The following is a 22,088-nucleotide window of genomic DNA, read 5'->3' as shown; positions in this document are numbered from 1 at the left end:
CCTCTACCATTGGATCTTGGAAAATGTCCTTGTGTGATTAGGAATAGTTTTATTTTTTAAATTTTCTTAAAGATTTTGGCTTTTTTAAAAACATTGTTTAACGTTTATTCATTTTTTGATAGAGACAGAGCATGAGTGGGGGAGGGGCAGAGAGAGAGGGAGACACAGAACCCGAAGCAGGTTCCAGGCTCTGAGCTGACAGCACAGAGCCCGACGCGGGGATCGAACTCATGGACCGTGAGATCATGACCCGAGCCAAAGTCGGACGCTCAACTGACTGAGCCACCCAGGTGCCCCCATTGGCTTTTGTTTTTTTAGAAGTTTACTTATTTTGACAGAGAGAAAGAGGGAGAGAGTGGGGAAGGGCACAGAGAGAGGGAGAGAGAATCCCAAGCAGGCTCCTGCACTGTCAGCACAGATCCCATGAACCGTGAGGTCAGGACCTGAGCCAAAGCCCGATGTTTAACTGACTGAGCCACCCAGTCGCCCCTAAAGATTTTATTTTTAAGTAATCTCAACACCCAACGTGGGGCTCAAACTCACAACCCTGAGATCAAGAGTCACATGGTCCACTGAGCGAGGCAGCCAGGCACCCCAGGAATAGTTTTAAAGGTCTCCTGTCCCCAAAGTCTGCCCCCTCTTATACTGTTCCTAGACTCTCACCAAGATGGGGGAATGATCCCAATCACATGCTATCTATAGATACCTTTGAGCCTCTAACCAGAAATCACCAGTGCGGACAATGCTGAACAAATGATTTTCAAAGTAAGCCACCATGGTGATCTCAGATTTAAAAAAAAAAAAAAAAATTGAAATGGCGCTTAAAAAAGAGAAAATAAAGAAAAAAGCGATAGGAACAAAGAAACAGAAACCAGGAAGAGTTTCAGAAGGAAACATATAATAAAAATGCAGAATCTCCAATCAGAGGAAAATAAATGTTTCATGAAACCAAGAAGCTAGTAGGGATAAATCTTTGTCATATTTTAGGTGTTAGAATTCTCTTCCAGTCTATTTCTACCATCCACTTGTGATAGATCTGTTTTATTTCCATGTTGCCATGTGCCGTGACTCAAAACACCCTTTCAATCATGCTAAGTCCTGGCATTCACCAAGCCCACCTGTTATGGACATTTCAAGCCTCTGATAGATGTTCGAGGGCTAAACATTCCATGACCCTAGTCTTTATTCTTAAGGCTGTTAATGGATCGACTGCCTTGACCAGAGGCATCATCATAATGTCTCGTGAGCCCTGCTTCCTGATGGGGGATCTCACCTCGTAACATATAATCTGTCTCCATTTACCAAAAGACTATAATTAATACCCTGCCTTATTATGCCCCGGCTCGGCCGTGGAATTCAGGGCAAAGGTCAGAAACCCTTGTTGAGTGGGGCGCAGGCTGGCAGTGGGGGCACAGGAGGAAGGAGACAAAGCAGTGGTCTGGGGGTCACTCAGGAAGTCTCCATTTTGTTAGGTGATAGGCTGACTGACTGAGAGGGGGCAATCCAGGGTTCTGGAGGATTGAAACAACATTAAGGTGAAAGCCTCGCTCGGTCCCCGCCTGCCAAGTTGCTCCGAGGGCCATCATTTGTCTGCCTGAGCAGTGTCACAAGCCAGATTCGAGGCACACACTCACAGGCAGACCAGGAGGGTGGTGGTCCCCAGGGAGTCGTGTCTGAGAGCGCGAATGCGAATGGCTCTCTGTGGGAACAGCTACTCTGTTGGCAAGGACGGGCATCATACCGTGAAAACGCCACAGGAAGACCAGAGTAAAGGCCAGTGTGATCTTGTGGGTGGCCTACCACGACATGACCGCCCCAACCAATAGCTTGTGTTGTCCACCCGTGCACAGTGGGGACAGAGGAGAACGGGTGGGGTCCACGCGCGATGCCACCTTCACAAAGACTGCTTTAGTTTTCCCATCTGTCGTCACGCAGAGTTGCAAACGACCTTAGATACCAAGCGGCCCGGCCACCCCATTTCATAGACGGGAAGACTAAAGCCCAGAGATGGGACATGACCGGCTTCACTGCATTATCAGCAGCTCCAGATCTAGAACCAGAGTGTCCGGACCCCCAGTGTCCCGTCCCTTGTGCCACATCAAGCTGCTTCCAGCGACGGCTCTTGACTCACGGCAGCGTACAAGTCGGGACCGTGCTTTATGGTCCCTTGACTTTAGAGAGTAATAGGCAGAGGCTCGGTGTCCGGGTCACAGACCTCGACACTAGGGGACAGGTAAAACACTCTAGATTCTCTCCTGCTACGGCGAGAGTCTCCTCAGATACCATCAACTTCAGCTGAGGCAGTGGGGCCGCAGCAGCTGCCGCAGAGCAAGGGAGGGGAGGTCCAGGTTGATGGAGGGGTAAAGGGTCCTCCTACAACAGCTGACGCGCTCAAGGAGCCCGAGCAAACGGTTCCAAAGCTCTGGAAGTCAAGCAGTACGCGCGCCGTGCCAGGCAGCGGGTACATGAATAGAATGACAGGAACACGAAGTCCAGCAAATAGAACACGAGAAGCAGTCTGCAGCTAGAGTGGCTGAAGCCACCAAAGGTCACGCACTCGGAAAGAGGACATCACATTTATCTCAAATCCCAACCTTTCTTGTTCGTTTTCAAGCAGTGTGACGGTCGAAGAGAACACACACGTAAATATGTACCACGTGTAAGGAAGACCGGCCTGTCTCAGGTGTGGAATGGGCGGCCAACTGCTCCGCTGCATTCGGTGGAATTCAGACAAAATGGCGTCCACCGGGCCCCTGGCCATCTTGGAGGGCTTCCGCGGAAGAAAGTCAAGTCTTAATTTTATAGGCGATCGGCAGAACAATGAACACTGTTCTAAGACAAGCAACGTGGAGCGTGCTCAGAGTTTAACACGGGTGGATCTATTTTATACGGTTTCAAGGGAATTCTGTAGCGGCAAAGGGCCCAGGCCCTGGAGCCAGAGCGTCTCACCATCAAATCCGGTCTCCACCACTTACTGGTTGTGTGCAAGCCAATTCTACTTAACGTCTCTGTGACTCAATTTGCTCATCTGCAGAATGGGGATAACAGGAGTGCCTAGGTTTATAGGGCTGCTGTGAGAAATAAAGCGCTAAACCCTTGCACAACGGTGGCTGGCACCCAGTGGGCACATTTTGCTATTTATTCAATTATGCTTTAAAAATGAGGATTCCCAAGCAGCAGACTCCTGCAAAAGAAAAATTTCTTTTCGAATTTACCAGTTCACAGGGCACACGTGAAAAACAGGTAACAGCCCAACTGTGAGGGTTATGAGCCTGATGCGTCAACAGGAGGACAATCTGACATGTCCCAGGGCCTCAGAGGAATCAGCCTCTGGCAGGCACAACGGCCCAGAAGACAGCTGTACATCCTACATGGATGTAGACGGTTTAGGGACAGGTGATGGGACACCTTGGAAAGACAAGGCTGCTCTCTTGATCCTGTAGTGAAAATAAAAGACCCACTAGGTGTAGGTCACCTGCTCAGTCTTGGGGTTAGAAAGGAATTTTCCTACATCCCTCCTACCAAGTAAGGTCCTAGTGAGCCCAATGGATGATTACACTTTCCAACACAACAAATGAAGGCTTGCTTGGGTGAAAACCCTTAATGAGACAGGCCACCCGTGGACCGCCTCTCTGATCTCAACTTGGCCCAAGAAGGCTACCAACGAAAAGAGACTACCTATAGCATCAGAAACAGTAGCTCTGGCCAGAGCGTAGGTTACTTCTGTATGTATGACGGGAGTTGATTTGTTTTTACACGTTGGTTAAGCATTAGACTACACTAAGAATTTAGCAACTATTTCTAATGTTTCTTATTTTTTAGAGAGAGAGAGAGAGACAGAGTGCAAGCAGGGGAGGGGTGGGGAGAGAGGGAGACACAGAATCCGAAGCAGGCTCCAGGCTCCAAACACTCAGCACAGAGCCCGACGCGGGGCTCCAACCCATGCACCGTGAGATCATGATCTGAGCCGAAGTCGGACGCTTAACCGACTGAGCCACTGAGGCGCCCCTGATGTGAGTTAATTCTGAATGAATGCCAAGGACGTGGATCCCAAAGAGCTCTCTTTCTAGGCCATGCAGAGGAAGGGCTCAGCAGCTGACATGAGGGAAGACTGCCTGTGGGGACACTGGACTTAAGTGAAGCACAGGAAGGCGTCAGGTCTCAGGGGCAGCACAAGTGAAAGCTGCATCGTCTGTCCCACTGCTGCCCCAAACCACACTGTGGTCATCCCCCCACCTCCACCCCTAGATGAATTCGGGTTAAAGCACCCGAGTTGGGAGAACTGACAGAACAGTTACCTGACCAGCCCACGGACAGGCCGGATGCTACGGTGGTAACCGTCCTGCTGGATGACAGCTCACGGGGCCACGGGACCTGCGATGTGCCAGTGACGCAGTCCTGGAAGAGGAACTGTGTCTGTCCGTCAGGCCCACCGGTCTCCCTCCTTTCAGGAAGGGCTCCTGAAACCCTGTGACTCAGCTCAACCCAGGAAAATAAAAGAAAGGGAATGGGGGCAGCTCCCGGGAGGAGGCAGGCAGTGCTGGGGCAGGGGTCCCTCTGGGGCCAGTTCCAAGGAGAGAAAGGGCTGGTCCAAAGGATTCTCTGAGGCTCTGGCCAAACCCACCATACCCGTCTCTCCCAGTGCCATGGACTGGGAAAGGCCCAGAGCCACAGCATCTCAATCGCACATACTGAACATTCTATCAATCCAGGCTTCCTTCTTTTGGGTTAACGGTATCCCCCGATAAAATGGGAAGATCGCTGGCGCGTGTTTGTGGAAGTAGCTAAGAGGGTATGAAGGACTCTGGTGTTGTCGGTGAGCCTATGTAAACCATCTTCCAAAGGAAACATTTCATGGGTGAAAACGTAAGAAGGTTATTATATTCTGTGTTCACAGTGATTCTTAAAACATGTTTCCATGTTCCTGACTCCAAGTTGTTTTTTCATTTTATGCATTAAGACACAACTTAACACACCATAAAATTTACCCTTTCAAAGCGCACACTCCAGTGATTGTTAGCATTTTCATCAAGTTGAGCAATCATCACTCTCATCTGATTCCAGAACATTTTCTTCACAAAGAAAGACACCCTGTGGCCATCAGCGGTCACTCCCTAGACCCTCCCTTTCCTCCAGGCTCCCGGCAACCACTAATCTACTTTCTGTCTGTGGGTCTGCCCATTCTGGACACTTCTGTATAAAGGGGAATCATACAATATGTGTGATCTTTTGTGTCCGGCTTCTTTCATTAAGCCTCATGTTTTCAAGTTTCATCCATGCTGTAGCATAAATCAGCACTTCATTGTATTTTACTGCCGAATAGTATTCCATCGTACGGATACACCCCGTGTTTGTTCACTCACCTGCTGACGGACACGAGCTGTTTCTTCGTTTTAGCCATTATGAATGATGCTACTATTGAACATTCTTTTTTGTGTATGGATTTCTTTTATCTTTTGAATATTAAAATGTTTTTGGGGTGCCTGGGTGGCTCGGTCGGTTAAGCGTCCGACTTCGGCTCAGGTCATGATCTCGTAGTTTGTGACTTTGAGCCCTGCATCCAGCTCTGTGCTGACAGCTCAGAGCCTGGAACCTGCTTCAGATTCTGCGTCTTCCTCTCTCTCTGGCCCTCCCCCCCCTCACTCTGTCTCTCTCTCAAAAATAAATGAACATTGAAAGAATATTAAAATGTTTTTTTCTAAAGGTACAAAAGATTACATACTGAAAAGTCTTCCTCTCCCGCCTGTCCCCAAACATGCACTTCCCTTCTCCATTAGTTACCAATGATCCCAGTGTCTTCTTATGGTTCCAGAGACACTGGGCATAGGAAAAATATGTAGCTGTATATATTTTTTCTTTCTCCCTTTTTAAAAACATGATGGTGATGTGCTACACGTACTCTTCTATACTTTGCCTTTTCTATTCTGTGTATTTTAGCGAATTCTGCCTGTTAGTGCCGAAAGAGCATCCACTTTTATGACGTATATAGTATTCAACTGTGTAGATATACCACAATTTTTTTATATGTAATTTTTTTAATGTTTATTTATTTATTTATTTTTTAATTTTTTTTTTCAACGTTTACTTATTTTGGGGACAGAGAGAGACAGAGCATGAACGGGGGAGGGGCAGAGAGAGAGGGAGACACAGAATCGGAAACAGGCTCCAGGTTCTGAGCCATCAGCCCAGAGCCTGATGCGGGGCTCGAACTCACGGACCGCGAGATCGTGACCTGGTTGAAGTCAGACGCTTAACCGACTGCGCCACCCAGGCGCCCCTTAATGTTTATTTTTGAGAGAGACAGAGGGAGCGAGCAAGCAGGGGAAGGACAGAGAGAGAGGGAGACACAGAATCCGAAGCAGGCTCCAGGCTCTGAGCTGTCAGCACAGAGCCCGATGCAGGGCCCAAACTCACGAACCGCGAGATCATGACCTGAGCCGAAGTCAGATGCTTAACTGACTGAGCCACCCAGGCGCCCCGATGCACTACAATTTTCTTAATCAGTCCCTTATCGACAGACATTTGTTTCCAGTCTGTTATTCCAAACAACGCTGTGAGAAATATGCAAAGTTCAAAACCAGGGAATGAACCAACTAGTAAAAGCAGTAAGTTAATTTAATCAGATTGCCTTCCTCTGACAGGCAGCAGGGTCAGATGCATGAAAGAGTTGTGACTCCCAGGAGAAGGGAGAGAGGAAAAGGAAAGGGACGAAGCACCCACCAAAGCTCACTGAAATGGCACATTTGTTTTGTCCAGGCAGAGAACAGACCACGTGGAAATCCCGTGCCAACTATGCTAAGGCTACCCTCCGTCAATGAGCCACCCAGGGAGGAAGTGGCTTTTGATTCCAAGTCTAGTGCTCCTTGCACCAAACCACAATGCCTCGCGATGAATTACAAAACAAGAAACTGAGTAAAACACTTATCCGGACGACGTGCATATAGGTTCACACGGTGCCGCGCTGTGACAGAGTGGCGGCGAGGGACGATCTACGCCCCAACATTAAGGAGGCACTTCGTGTTCGTCGAGTCTGCAGGCTGAAAAGCTGTAAGGTCCACACAGTATCTGATTTTCAGATGTTCCTGTGCTCCTTTTTATCTATTTTTAAAGACGAAAGGTGGCGCCTCGGCTAGAGGTTATAATGGAGGGGCACAAGCCCTGGGCACCAGCCCTGCTGGATGATCTTAGACTGGCAACAGGTCACTGATGCATGCCACCACCAAAGTGCCCGGCTCTGAGTCATAGGTCTGACCTTCAAACGGCCTGCCGGGAAAACAAAACACCATCTTCCTTCCTTACAGAAACCTGCTAGGGGTTTCTCGACTCTGTCTGTGTCAGGGTTGTCCATTAACCCCGTGAGTGTTTCTTTTTGACAGCAGAAGAGTAGCTGGTCATCTGCAGTCTCAGAAGTCGGTCTTTTCTGAAATGGGCACTGGTTTTTCCGAGGTCACGTAACTAACCGAGGCCAGGTGGCTTGTGTTCTATTCATCACTGACTTACCAACTTAGATTGCACCTCCCTGCTTCTATGGACTAACGAGAAAAAGAAAGGTCACCAGCACCGCACTCCCATCTCACGGCAGACACTTCAAAAGTCAACTCTTTGGATTTCAGGAAAAGGGGCTGATGTTTATAATTCGGCGTCATATATGCAAATCCAATGGGAAGTATGGCTACCAGCTGTTTTTGTTCGACGTTAAAACAGAGATCCCCATCACAGTGTTGTGGCGATTCAGTGTGGCAAACCAGCAGCGTTATAAATATCGCAAAACCGCATTAATTTTAATTCACTTCAAACGGTCTACTCATTTAACCTCACAAATAAATGCTGAAGCCTACATAAATGATCACAGTGGACAAGGAAGCGAGCAGAGATGAGATTAGTTCAGGAGCTTAGCAAGTTCAAAGCCAATTACGACCTAACTTTGTCAAAATGGAGAAAACACTATACAAGTTAAATTAACTGTAAGCTTGGGGTGCCTGGGTGGCTCAGTCGGTTAAGTGTCCAACTTTGGCTCAGGTCATGATCTCACGGTTCGGGAGTTCGAGCCCCACGTCGGGCTCTGTGCTGACAGCTCGGAGCCTGGAGCCTGCTTCGGATTCTGTGTCTCCCTCTCTCTCTGCCCCTCCCCTGCTCACGGCCTGTCTCTGTCTCTCAATAATAAATAAATGTTAAAAAAATTAAACAAAAAAATTAATCGTAAGCTTTCATTTAATGCAAAGACCAGGAATGTTTTGACGACTTTGTTGTTTCGTAACTCAAGGAACGAGCAATAGACATGGAGTCAGAAATGCCAGCGAAGAGTCCCGGGCTCTGTTGGTTCATTTTCCTTCCCTGTCGATACAATGGGGACATTAATACCTGCCCTGCTTTCCTTGTCAGATTGTTTTAGGAACCACATTAAGTCACATGTGCCCAGGTACTGTATGAACTGAAAAGTAATATCAAAATAAAGCTTTCTAAAAGAAGAAAAAAATATATACATATATCAGGTTTTGTACCGAAGCAGGTAGGGTGTCCTCGTTTTTCAAGTCTTCGCATGACTCACACCCCACGATTTTCACAAAAAACACATGCCCATTTATCATGCACCATAAAATCTAGGAGCGGATCATTGGCAAAAGACGGACAACCTCCGTGACGGGGATTCTCTCTCTCATCAGCCCACACGTTCCAGGAGAGAGAATTTAGAAACAGTCATGTGGGTCTTTCGCTTTTACTTAGGGTCTAGGTATTTAATCCTCTTGTATTTCATTACTGTTTCTCTGCAGAGACACAAGGAGCTGGGGACAAATGTATAATAGGCAAGCCCCACATACTCTTGGTTCTTCGCTTTGATCTACAAATCAAAAGCATACTCCTCTGCACACGGGTAGAGGGCAATTTTAGTTGCTTTAAGTAACTGACAGTTTACCCTTCAGTCTCCACAAAGAGAATAATTTGGAAAACACCCAACAGAAGAAAACCTGAAGCCAAGAGTAGTTTGAAGACTTCTATCCCAGAAAAACTAAAGAAAACAAGGAGCACTTTTTATTTCTGTTGTGGGAAGGGCTGGAGATTTAGTAACAACTTGAAGAAGTGAGTTAATCCCTTTGTAACATAGCCAAGACAGGGTTTATTTTCCTACTGTTATGATGGTAACTTAGAACACACAGGACAACAATATCAAATATCAATTCCCTCCAGAGCTGTAACTTTCTAAATGTAGTAATTAGTAATTTGTCAAGATCATCGTTCGACATTCAAATAGTTTCTACACAGTCATTTGAACCCCCCTGCCACGTTCTGTGGCACATCCTCAAATGCCATCAAGACATAAACCAGGTACCGTCTTCATGAAAGAAGGCTACAGGTGTTCCAGACGGATAAACTGAGACATTAAAAAAGATTAAGTGTCTCGCCTTAAGAGAGGGGGGCGAGGTCAAACTAAGAATAGAAACGCAAGTCCTGTCACCTGTCCTGACCATAAATCTAGACAACTGTCCACCTTCCTGCCAGCAATAAGTACACAGTCTAATCAATTTCTGTGTGTTTTAAACATACGTGTTGCAGGGAGAGAACGAATCTTCTAAGCGGACCGACGGAAATATTTAGTTACGGGCGGTGCCAGACATACAGGCTACGGAATATAAAGTATGCGTGTACACAAAACACCTCTTTTCAAAAATTAAATCTGATTGATGGTAATACCTGAATGTTAGTGAAATAACTCAACCACTTGAGTTGTAATGGAAGCCAGATACAGTTTTCACCTGCCCTATCAGACCACAGGCAGTTAATCAGCTGTATTATTGGTGCTTACGCCACCATCACGGAACAGGCCAGTCACATTCTGAGATCAAAGAGCAAGTCGGCGGTAGAGAGGAATCAAGACCTCTGCGACCCAACGGTCTCTTCTAGGACCAAAGTACACACAGTTCGAGGGTGCCGAGGACTTTTTATGGGGTTGAAAGGGTAGCGCGTCTATCTGAGGAGGCTGGTAAAGTTTCTACAACTCCCTGTGTGTAACGTCGTTGTGTTCCAGAATTTTGTTGTCGTGTTCTGTGGACACATTTAAAATGTATCTAACCACCCAGTTCACCCCACATCCCACGCCTACTCCCTTTCCCAAAGACCATCTGCCCTCACTCTTCGGTCTTCTGTAGTACGTTCTCTTGGAAGGTCGGAGATGGGGAACACGGCAGAGACCTGCTTCTACCCTCTGGGGAAGGGGAGAAGCCGCTTGGAAAGGCTTTTAAGGGATCTGCCAGCTAACTCAAGAGTGCAAGTGAAGACTTCCAGAAGGAAATCTACCCAGCCAACCCCCTGGGCCAAGGGAGAGTGTTTGCACATGATTCTGGGGATTGAGAGGGAAGGGAACAACAACACAGCTTTGCAAGAAGGTAGAGAGCGCTTTCCGTACAAAGGGGCAAAAGCCACGCACTAACCTCTTTCACCTCCATCCCGCTCTCGCTGTTCCAATTGTAACGAGGGTGTCTTTTTTTTTTTTTTTTTTTTTAATAATTTGCACTTAACACCTTGACACCATGGTTCGGGATTGGATCCAGCAGAGACCAATTTGGTCCTCAGTTAACTGCTCCTCCCTGCTTTCCAAATAAAATAGATTTTGTTGGAGTGACCAACACTTGCTGTTTATAACACTTCTAAAGGTGAGCCTGCCTCTCCATGAGAAGTGGAAGTTATCTGGCTCCTGTCTCAACAACTGAAAACAAAACCTACAAGGATACCCCCCCCCCATTAGGGGTCAGCATCGTCTGAGTCACGAGTCAGTTCAGATTTAAAAATACACCAGTATTCTTTTCCAACTCCAAGCCAGAACTCCAGAAAATCTGTTCCTTTTAAAATAAGGCTTCCAAATTTTCCCCCCAGTAAAACTGAGCATTTATTTTACATCTTGCAGAGGACTCTATGCCAATTCCTGCACATTTGTGTGGTGCTCAAAAAGCCGGACTCCGAGTGCGTTAAATATATAAAGCTACCTAACTGGTGAAATCTACTGCATTTAGTTTGAAATGCATCCAAAAATAATATGGAATTATGGATAGAGAGATGGGTAGATCTGGTGACCAAACAGATACAGTAAATAACATGTTAATGATGGACTCTAGATGACGGGTATACAGATGTTCCCCCACGGAATCATTTCCGCTTTAACAATCTTCATCATAAGATGTTGGGGGAAAATAAAATATAGCTAAGCAAACATTTTAAAACACAAACTGAAGCCACACACAAGCAGGTGCTGGCTTCCAAAAGGCATTTTAGACGCTGAACGCAGCATGTGGTACAATCCAGAACAAAAGTGAGGAACTGCAGCCTCCATCTGAAAGAGATCTGCCAAAGCCACTGTAAAGCTTCTCAGGCATAATCAAAGAAGTCCCGAAAAATCTCCTAACAAACTGCAATATTGCACACATATGTCTTCAGACTTCGGGTGAGCAGTCTGAGCTATGGGCCAAGAGAGAGACCTTTTAGAAGGTTCCCTAGTCCACTGACATGGCCCCAACTGAGAGATGACCCAGGAGCCAGCCTCCAACCCCTGAACTACCTTTCCCCTTTTATGGCAGTTTCGAGTGGAAAGCATATAGTCATCTGTTTCCAGATTCCTAAAGGTACCAGAAAAAAAAAAAATCTAAATATAACAGATGGCTAAGCACTCACGGTAACTGAAAACCAAACTGTAACTTCAGCTTTCTCAGGCTGATACCTTAACACCATGGCTTTAGTGGAACGGTCTTGCTGAAGACCTTTTGTCTTTATTCCCATAACAGGAATATTACCCTGGCTTTGATGGATGACAGATAGGTGTCATCCAAAATTTTATTTTGAGTTGACATTAATAACCTTTACTTATTTCCAAGTCAATCGCTAAGTGTTGTCCAGTGTGTTACAATTGACCACAAAACACGGTGGAGTGTGTCTGTTGGTTTTTGTCAGTTTCTTAAGTAGTTCAACACACTCTGAAATATCTAATTCAAATGTTGAAGGCTCTGCAACATTTCTATGAATTCTAGGGTTCCCCATGATATAATGGAAAAACCATTAGAACGGAAGGACCCATGGGCCACCTGGCTGGCTCAGTGGGTGGGGTGCATGACTCTTGATCTCGGGGTCATGAGTTTGAGCCCCACATTGAGTGCAGAGATTACTTAAAATTAAAATCTTGGAACAAAGAAAAAAAAACTGGAAGGACCCTGCATTTGTACTGTTAGTGTTTATTAAATCTATGACCCTCTCTCCCCTCCCCCTGGGTAATATAAACAGCCACTAAACCTTCCCCAGACCTTGGGTAAGTGGTAGCACACTCATAACCTCCTGCTTCTGAACCGCTTTCCACATCCCTTATCACACGTAGCTCTAACCTTCTGCCCTCCTGGCCTCAACCCCAATTCGCCAGTTTTCCTCAAATAAATAAGACCCTCAACTCTGTGTCCTTGGCTGGCCTTCCAAGTCTCAACAATACACATGGGGTGACCGTGTAACATGGCGGAGAGAGGACGGTGATGTGTGCGTGTTTGTACGCTTGCTGTAGTTAGAAAACCAAACACCCCAGAGTCTGAGAAGGGAGCTCATTTCACATTCAACTTACCATCTCTTCTTAGGCATCATCAAAACAAATGCCAGAACCTTAAAAATCTGAAAACAGCTCTAAGAATGTCAAAATTGAAACCACAGAAGGATGTGCACACTCAAGTGTTTGGGGGGGTGACGTATACGGATGCTGGCGGTTTACTTTGAAATGCATCCAAAAATGAAGGCAGACTAACGCACGGACGGATACGTGATGTGGCAAACGCAGTGAAATGTTTAAGTGTAGAACCTGGGTGGTGGGGATGTGAGTACTGACTGCATAACTTCAACTTTTCTGCCTATCTGAAACGTGCATAATGCAATGCTTACAGAACCACGATGCCGTGCCGCGATGAGGCGGGAGGGCCTGTTGTGTTCAAGAATATGCTCCAATGATGTCAGGAACACCGGTGTTAGAGGAACAGGGAGTCAGATAAAGATCCTCAGATAGTCCTGGGTAATACCACAGTAATGCTATCTGTGGTTTCCAATTCATAAAATGCCTCTCGTTCAATGAACGGTTTCTCTAGTAAATGCTTGCAAAGCCGCTGCCACTAACTAGTAACCGATGTGGAGGACGTCACAGAAAACATCGGTCGGTATTCCCGCTCCGAAACAGGTTCCAGTTTCCCGGCGGAAGCAGAGTGCGGTCGTGCCCCCTCCCCCACAGGTCTGTTTCCCCCCGCAGGTCTGTTCCAAGACCCCCAGCAGATGCCTGAAGCCACAGATAGCACCGAGCCCTGCAAGAGACTATGGTCTTTCCTCTACACACACACCTATGATGAAGTTTAACGTATAGGTCAGGCGCAGGAGATGAGCAACAGTAACTACTAGCAGAATAGACCAATCATAACAACGTCCTGTCAGAAGGTTATGTGAGTGTGGTCTCTCTCTCTCTCTCACAATATCTTAGTGTATGCGCTCTTCCTTCTCGCAACGACGATGTGAGGCAAAATGCCTACATGATGAGGCGCAGGGAGGTGAATGACGCAGGCACTGTGACGCAGCATCAGGCGGCTTCTGATCTTGACACTACACCGGGAGGACCACCCGCTTCCAGACCACGGCTGACCGGTGACAGAAACCCCAGAACGCGAAAGCACAGGGAACAGGGAACTACTGTCCAGTTTAAGACAGGGGCCCCAACCACACGCTTGACTCTCTCTGTGCCTCCGACTGTCCCAGTAATAAAAACAGAAAACACCCTGGAGAGGACCGAAGGAGTTGGCCCAAGAGCCTGTGGAACGTCTGTAAGGACTGAGGATACAGAGGGCACAGCTTGGAACGTTAAAGGAAGGGCTGAGAGTAATGGAACACGTTGTATTGTTTCCAGGTTCAAACCTGCCATATGAGCCCCAAGCCAAGAGTGGAACTCACCTTCTCCAAACAGTGAGCATCTGAACCCCTTTAGTGAGCAAAAGGCACCACTGATTGTGAATGCCCTACCACACACATGCACACACATGCCGACAACCACGTGCACAAACCCATCACCGGAATCCACAGAAAAATCTCCACTGGCTCTGGAAAAGAGACACTTGGGATGTCTTAAGTAAATTACTAATTCATAGTCCTGAAGAACGTATATAAACGGTCCCGTCACGTACACGTATCGCATGGTTTGAGAGGTGCTGACAGACTCGCAAAGACCACAAATTCTCATCCAACTACCTAAGGGCCACTGCTTTACTACGTAGGTGAAGAAGTGGTACGGAAATTTGTTTGATTTTTTTCTTTAATCTCTCAGTGAGAGATGCTGTATCTGTATCAAGTGTGAAGCTGATCTGGCTGATAGGATAGGAGAAGGGGGCCGCTGTTCTAAATACATTTTGCAGATTTCATCCTTTCTAGTCGAATTGATTTGATGCCTAGAGCTGTTTAAACAAAATGGAGATATTAACAATTAAAGAAAAAAATCAAATGAATTATGGCCAGTATTAGCACAGCTCTCCACACGGGGATTCCAGCCCATAACGATAGGATAATGATGGTGACAATGATCATAAGGAGGATGCGGGTGCTACTCTTTCTCGCAAGCATTGTCAAGGGCTTCAGCCTTCATGGTTGGATGTCTGCAAAAGCTGGGACCTCAGCTGTGCCTGTTGAACGGACCGTGAAAAAACGGACACGATTCCACTGTGAAGCTGTGACTTGAATCTAGTAAGTTTCAAACCCAGGACTTAGTGACTATCCAACATTCATCTCCCAAGGATGGATCTCTTTACAGGCGAGCATCTGTTGGCTTCTCAAGTCTCTGTCCTATTTATAGACAAGGTGATGATGGAGAAAGCCGTAAAACGACTTCCACATCCACAGAGTTTTATGACGTTACAAGAACTTCATAAAAACATTGGGTATTCACAAGTTCCTATTTGACTTGAACCAAACTTGATAACAGCAACGAACCCTGTTATTTCACTGGTGAATAAGGGTGCAGCCGCACTCATGTCCCCCTCTCTCCTCGGCCTCTGTGCGATGCTTGTTAATCACTGATGGGCTCCTTTGCTTTGGTTTTAAAATTTATTTATTTATTTTGAGAGACAGAACGGGAGGGAGGGGCAGAGAGAGAGAGGGAGAGAGGGAATCCCAAGCAGGCTCCGCGCTGCCAGTGCAGAGCCCGATGCCGGGGCTTGATCCCACAACCGCGAGATCATGACCTGAGCTGGAATCGAGTCGGACCCTCAACCAACTGAGCCACCAGGAACGCCTCCTCTGATGTGGTTTCAAAGAGAATTCACATATATGAGTCTGCCCCTAGAGAAGATGAAGGAACTTGCCAACAGGTGAATTCTCCATGAAAAACTAACACAGGATACACAAGCCTTAAATAAAGTCAAGCACTCTGACTCGATTTTGGATACATCATTAAACTTTCTGAAACCCGAGTGTCCTTCCAAGTCTCAAAGTAGCATATGGAAGAGGATAAAAAGTTTTAAAGGGTCATTTGAACCAACTGAAGTCCCAGATGGTTTGACTCGAGCTACCTTAGAGATCAGATAGCCCATGTCTTCATTTCACATCCAGCGGGTACAGGTGGAAAGCTAGACTTCCATTTCAGTGTCACAATCTGGCTTTTTCCATGGGAATCCTCGTCAAACCCAACCTTTATTATGACCTCCATGGCACAGTTTAATATGCTCAAATATGAAATATGGTTTAGACATTTATATGCGTGCCAACTTATAATCCTGTGACGAAGATACTTTGTGAAAATAAAAAAAATGTGTAATATCCAATCAGTGTTCCCACTGATGTAATATTCTTACAAATGGCTCCCTCATAAGAATTTCTTATAGACAGTTCATTCACATTAACTACACAATACTTTATTTCACTGAAAAGAAAATGATTTCCTGGGGCCATCAGTAATGTGGTGTGCATGTGTGTGTTTCTCCAAAAGACTTGCCAGCTTTCTCTCCAAGTGCTATATGGACTCTGATAGAAGACGACCGAAAGAAGCCCAGACTCTGGAATTCCACTTTCCGAGAGTGCAGTTAGGACCCTTCCTCTAAGTGAGGCAGTTTCTCTCCTCCAGTGAAAATGAATTCCTTCTATCTCGGAGGCTGGGAAAGTTAGGAGATGTACAAGAGGTCAAAATTAAGTCCATTAAATCCCAGCCCCGGATTTAGTCACCATAGAGACAGGGGAGATAAATAAACCAGTAACCTTAACAAATGCGCTGCACCTTTGCCAGACATATCTCTGACTTACCATTATTTTTACTTAAGTATCTTTCAGTCCAAACATAACTGACGATGAAGACGACAAAACCAAACAGAACTAGGCCCAAAAGAAATAGGAATGCTCATGCAGGCAAAGGGCAGGCAAGGAGTCAAGAGCTACCCCCCTTACTAATGTGCTCTCTGTTCCCCTTGAAAAGCGATTGCAACATGGAGCTCCAGAGGCAATGACATATGGGGAAAATATGTGGTGCTAAAGCCAGAGGAAACCATGTCAAAAAAGAAAAACAGACATGAAGTAACTGACCTAATTAAAGGAGAAACGCACACTTCCAGCAGGGAAACAAGTATATGTGACACGGGGAGCACAGCCGGAGGGGAGGGGATGCTGGACGAAGGCTCGGGACGCTAGAGGGGATTTTTGCCACTTAGCTAAATGCCACCAGAAGGGGAAACAGGTACTGCCCTTGCACTACGGCTCCGCTAAGGTTCTGCTTAAGTGGACAGGGAGCCTTGAGACATCAAGAGTCGCTCCCTGGCCGCACAGCAGTGAAAAGCTCGGAGACAAATAGTTATACTTTAACACGCGGGACACCAAGGGGCCTCTCGACCAACTGCAGAGAACAGATGAAACATGGGCAAAGAGAGGAAAAAAGGAAGAAAACCGAGAGGTCAGGGTGATGGAACGAAGCAGCAGGGAGGAGTTCTAGCATGACAGCCCCGTGTCTAGGCTCTAGGCGGGAGTCCTCATCACGAGCCACGGTCATTTACACAACACCAATGGCTTGTGGCATGGGGTCGAGAAGGTAGAAGCTGAGGAGTCTCGACCTCTAAGCGAGCCGTAGACTTCGGGTAAAATGTGCAAACAACAGGACAAGTAATATGAATAAAACCTCAAATGAAGTGTTACTTCTAGCTCTCGTCCACACGCACGCTGGCACTTTACAAGGCTATCATCATAGCACATAGACAACGGCCGTATTAGACAAATTCTTCCATATTGGTCTGCAAGCATCAAGGTTATAATTTTGAACAGATTCATGGAATTCTCCTGCATGGACGTACCCTACTTACTTAACCAAGAATCTTGCTTGAGCACACGAATGTTTAGATTCTAACTTTTTGTCCATACAAATACCACTGTGACAAATACCCGCAACATGCAGCTTTTCTTTTCTTCTCGTAGAACAATTTGCTTCTTGGAGCGCACGTCCCGAAATAGGATTACTGGATCAAGGGGTACCGATCTGTGACTTGGGCCACAAAGTGCCACAAAATGTTCTAAAAGGCTTATGACCAACTTACAGAGCTCCCAGCAGTAAGCGCTTCTCAGTTTCAAGGTAACCAACCATATTAGCACTACGTGTTTTGTTGTGTCGGCTTAAAAGGCAAAAAATATACCTTCTTGCTGTTGGGAAGTGGTTCATCCTTGGATGCCACTGAGGCTGAGCATTTTGCCATGCATTTGTTCACTCTGACAGGACACGCATGTCTTTTGCGTCTCCACCTACCGGAGAACTCATTCAGCCAACGGTTATGGAGCACCTACCACAGGCCAGGCACGTGCCAGGCCTCACAGTCTACGTGGGCTCTGTGTGTAAGATAGAAATGAATGATTTTATCACCTCCGCCACAAACTTTCCTGGCATGTCTTCATTATTTTTTTCCTCAGCTTTACTGAGGTTGAATTAACGAAAATCGTACACATCGAAGGTAACCGGGATGATCTGACACATGTACATTCTGTGAGTTCATTACCACAATCAAGTTAGGTAACACACCCACCACCTGAGACGTCCCGTTTCTGTGTGGGTGGTGAGAGCACTGAAGGTCTACTCCCTCAGAAATTTTTTATGGATTGGAGTCTGTTGATCTCTTCTTGACTACTTCTATCATTTTATATAGCTTACAGGTTATCATTTATCCAGGGACTGGATAACTGTCCCATTTTCTATGGTCTCATTCATAAGTTTTCCAAGCGTCTCATAAATATATTCTCCGATAATTACAAAATTAACAGCTCTAATCCCTACTTCATGATTCCTGAGCTTTACCACATATAGCTTTTTTACTACAAGTACTTAAAAGCAAGGGTTTTTTTTTTTTAATGTTTATTTATTTTTGAGAAAGAGACACAGAGCACAAGCAGGGGTGGGGCAGAGAGAGAGCCACCCAGGCGTCCCCCAAAAGTCCATTATTTTTAATACAACATAGCCCGTGTAAAAGAGAAGTTTAATTTTTATTTTAAAACTTGCTTTAGGGAGCCTGGGTGGCTCAGTCGGTTAAGCGTCTGACTTCAGTTCAGGTCACGATCTCACGGTTCGTGAGTTCAAGCCCCAAATTGGGCTCTGTGTTGACAGCTCAGAGCCTGGAGCCTGCTTTGGATTCTGTGTTTCCCTCTCTCTCTACCCTCTCCCACTCACATCCTGTTTCTCTCTCTCTCAAAAATAAAAAAAAAAAAATTAAATTGGCTTTTAAACGTTATCCTACCACAATGAGAAGTGAACTCAGGTTTATCTATGAAGATCTGACCACAAATAGCCTGCCTAAGATCTCTTTCTCTTTCTTAGGCCAAAGAAAAAGATTTGTCAAAACATCACTGCATGACTGCTTTTTCGTAGGATTGCTTTAGGGTCAAGTCCCCTTGCTACTCAAAGGGACATAGGTCCTCGGACTAGCAGTGGTACAATCTGGGGCTTACTGGAGTTGTGTAATCTCAGGCCCTACCCCAGACCTCCTGTGTTAGGATCCACAAGTGAAAGTTTGAGGAAACACTGGGGTAGACCACAGGAAGCTGCCAAATTCTGCCGATGCTCCTTCTCTTAATCAGACACCGTCAGAAGGTATCTCTTTCCTCAAATGTTTATCCCCATCCCTTTCTCAAAAAAGTAACCTCTACACCCAATATGGGGCTCGAACTCACGACCCCAAGATCAAGAGTCGAATGCTCTACTGACTGAACCAGCCAGGCACTCTCGACCCTTTTAATGCATGCCCTTAAATTAAAATGAGTATCACCAAACATCATGTACCTGATGAGAGAAAGGAGTTTCTTGAAAACTCACTTGCCTGAAAGAGCCCTGCAGGTCTTAAAAACGAGTACAACATCCAGATAATGGCCACATTAAACACTGAGATAAAGGACCTCTGTCCTTCGTATCAAGGAGGTGAGAGGGTGGTAGGGACCCTGGCAAATTTCAGAGTTCACGCTCCAGCCAAAGCACGGGAGCTATCCGGCCGTTCAGCCTAGTGTTGCCCAAAAGGAATACAGGCTCAATGTTGCCAGATCTTCTGATATTTCAAGAGAAGCTGAAAATCTGGATTTTTGAAATATGTGAAATCTCTCAAATTTTAAGTGCTGGCAATTCACTTAAAATTTTAAAAGAACACCTCTGTGTGCCAGATTCAGCCCACCAGTTTGAGACCTTGGCTCTGGACTGATGGTTTCCAAATTCTTTAAGCTTGTGGAAGCCATCTGTGCTAAATCTCGTGCTCTCTTGCTGGTACACGGGGAAGAGAGGTCACATCGATATAAATGGTACAAACCAAATCACTATGACTACCATATTTTAAATTTGTGTTTTGTGAGTATTAAAAACTGCCAAATCAATAATTAAAGTGACCATATGTCAGTGATACAAATATTTCCTAGATGTGAAATACATGTTTAATTCTTAATTAACAACATTGTCATTCCTACAGAAACAAATACAAAGAGTACCCAGCTCATGTGTATGTTAAGAATTATGTTGGGTTCAGGGCTCCTGGCGGGCTCAGTCAGAGAAGTGTGCCACTCTTGATCTCAGGGTCGTGAGTTTGAGCCCCATGTTGGGTGTAGAGGTTACTTGAATGAATGAATGAATGAATGAATGAAAACTTTAAAAAGAGTAAAAAAAGAATTATGTGGGGCTCAAGTTTTTGTTCCAGGGCACCAGGGTGGCTCGGTCGGTTAAGCATCCGACTTCGGCTCAGGTCATAATCTCATGGTTTGTGAGTTTGAACCCCACATCGGGCTCTGTGCTGACAGCTCAGAGCCTGGAGCCTCCTTCAGATTCTGTGTCTCCCTCTCCCTCTCTCTCTTTTCCCCTTCCCTGCTCACACTCTGTCCCTCTGTCTCAGAAAAATAAACAAACATTAAAAAAAGTTTTTGTTCCATACAATTCTATAATGAAAAGGTGGCCAAGTGGAATAATTTCAGGTTCTTGAAAATAAAGTTTACCTGTGATAAGTTTACCTGTGATAAAGTTTACTACTTTCCTAAAGTGTTCAAGTGTTTCAAGCAAATTTACCAAATTTGTGTATAATCTGTGTGTACGAAACACACAATTTACATTTGCTTTCACTTTGGGGCACTTGGGTTCTGGGCACAGGTGTGCCCCAGCAACGCCCGTATACTTCATTACTTGTGCAGTCCTGCCTGGAGGTGCCAGACATCACAGTCTCAGAGAGCAGACTGGAGACAGGGACTTTGAACTGCACCCCTGAACCCATCCAGGCCTACTCAATACTGGGCAATTTAATGTAAAAAGGAAAATCGGGGGCACCTGGGTGGCTCAGTCGGTTAAGCATCCAACTTCGACTCAGGTCATGATCTCGCGGTTTGTGAGTTCTAGCCCCACGTCGGGCTCTGTGCTGACAGCTCAGAGCCTGAAGCCTGCTTCAGATTCTGTGTATCCCTCTCTGTCTGTTCCTCCCCTGCTTGCATTCTGTCTCCCTCTCAAAAATAAAGATTAAAAAATTAAAAGAAAAAAAAAGGAAAATCAACTTTCAGTTTCCCCATCTGCAAAAAGGAAAATCATCCAGGGATGTCCCACAGTTGAAGAAGATCAAGATGAAAATGTATTATCCTTTTTCTTTTGTTCACGCCTACATTCCCGGCTTACTACGTAGTAGGGCTGAATGAATGAAGACATCAATAAGAAAAGCGAAGAAAGATCACAAGATACAACTACATTGTGACTGGAACTGCTTCACATCAATCCTATAGATTTCCATCACAGTGCAACGGAATTTAACAGATTTGATTAAGTCACAGAATTTAACACATCTGATCAAGTTGTGGGGTGCCTGGGTGGCTCAGTCGGTTGAGTGTCCGACTTCGGCTCAGGTCATGATCTCACGGTTTGTGGGTTCGAGCCCCGCGTCGGGCTCTGTGCTGACGGCTTGGAGCCTGGAGCCCGCTTCGGATTCTGTGTCTCCCTCTCTCTCTGCCCCTCCCCCACTCGCATTCTGTCTCTCTCTGTCTCAAAAATAAACATCAAAAAAAATTAAAAAAGAAAAAAAAGATTTGATCAAGTTGAGAAACTCACTGCTCTAAAAGGAAACCCAAATGGGGCACCTGGGTGGCTCAGTCTGTTAAGCGTCCGACTCTCGGCTTCGGCTCAGGTCATGATATCACAGTTTGTGAGTTTGGGCCCCACACCGGGCTCTGCACTGACAGCACAGAGCCTGCCTGGGATTCTCTCTCTCCCTCTCTCTTTTCCCTCCTCTGCTCTTTCAAAATAAATAAACTTAAAAAAATTTATTGTATTTATTTTTTTTTTAAATATGGAATGCTTCACGAATTTGTGTGCCATCCTTAGGCAGGGGCTGTGGTAATCTCTGTAATCATTCCAATTTTAGTGTATGTGCTGCTGAAGCGAGCACTAAAAAAATTTTTATTTTTTTATTTATTAAAAAAATTTTTTAACGTTTATTCATCTTTGAGAGACAGAGAGAGACAGAGCATGAGCAGGGGAGGGGCAGAGAGAGAGGGAGACACAGAATCCGAAGCAGGCTCCAGGCTCCAAGCCGTCAGCGCAGAGCCCGACGCGTGGCTCGAACTCACGAACCGTGAGA

The 22,088-nt window shown here is 45.8% G+C and overlaps 1 protein-coding gene and 1 non-coding gene across 2 annotated transcripts in view; both read right to left on the bottom strand.

The window, feature by feature from the left end:
• Nucleotides 1–22,088, bottom strand: part of FHL1 (four and a half LIM domains 1) — a 40,692-nt gene that overhangs the window by 16,806 nt on the left and 1,798 nt on the right. The window lies entirely within an intron of this gene.
• LOC121025849 (U6 spliceosomal RNA) lies at nucleotides 21,792–21,896 on the bottom strand. Its single transcript, XR_005788170.1, has one exon. It is a non-coding gene; the product is annotated as a U6 spliceosomal RNA (small nuclear RNA).

Source organism: Herpailurus yagouaroundi, unplaced genomic scaffold (assembly GCF_014898765.1).
Source record: "Herpailurus yagouaroundi ecotype Mexico unplaced genomic scaffold, PumYag 67702, whole genome shotgun sequence".
Classification (NCBI taxonomy): domain Eukaryota; kingdom Metazoa; phylum Chordata; class Mammalia; order Carnivora; family Felidae; genus Herpailurus; species Herpailurus yagouaroundi.
The sequence above is the reverse complement of the archived record's forward strand: the minus strand, read 5'-3'. Positions and strand labels throughout refer to the sequence as shown.